Raw genomic sequence first — 847 nt, forward strand, 5'->3', positions numbered from 1 at the left:
TATATATATATTTTATTTTTTACTTTGGCATACGTTTTGGCGAAATAAGACCCATGCTATTTTTGTATTAACTTTTCGGCTATCAACTGGTAGTTATCAGACAACAATGGCAAGCGGTTCTTGTGATTTTATTTTTTTATGTAGATTGTTTGACATACCACAACGCCGTCAAATGTTTGTAATCTTCAATAAAATATAAATGTTTCTAAGAAGACGGAATCATTCAGGTTTGTAGAATAGAAAAGAGTTATCCAAAGTTGTTGAATGAACTGAACGAGGACGAGGAGGGAGGCAAGGAAGAAAATTATGTTGTAACTTATGTTTTAATTCAATCGAACAGTTGTTCGAAATAAGATTCATTTACCTCTATCACTCCCTCACATTCTGTTCTTCGGTACCATGTTGGTGCAAAAAGAGGAAGGGAAAGGACGTGTTCCCAAGATATTACCGTAGATAGGAGTTTCTTTCTCTAATCTTTTTCTTCCCTCTATAGATTGTCCTAAAGCTTGTAGGATTGTCAAAAAGCAACAGCCTACGGATTACGTAGAGAATACGTCAAATTCAAAATAAAATATTTTTTGATTAGATTTGCTATTATTTAAGCGAAAGAACGATATATTGTTATTTCGGTTTTTTATTTAAATATTATTATGTTTTATAAATATTTATTGCATTTTGACTATTTTCCTTTGTAATTCAATGACAGGAGGAGATACTTTACCTATGATAAATTTGATAGTAGGGAAAGGATGTATTTGGTAACTCGAAGAGTTTTATCTCTTTGGCACTTTCCCCTCCAGTGGTCTTTAAAAGAAAACTATCCCCTCCCTTGGAAGGTTTACTAGTG

Source organism: Halyomorpha halys, unplaced genomic scaffold (assembly GCF_000696795.3).
Source record: "Halyomorpha halys isolate HHAL.00 unplaced genomic scaffold, Hhal_1.1 Scaffold2360.1, whole genome shotgun sequence".
Classification (NCBI taxonomy): Eukaryota; Metazoa; Arthropoda; class Insecta; order Hemiptera; family Pentatomidae; genus Halyomorpha; species Halyomorpha halys.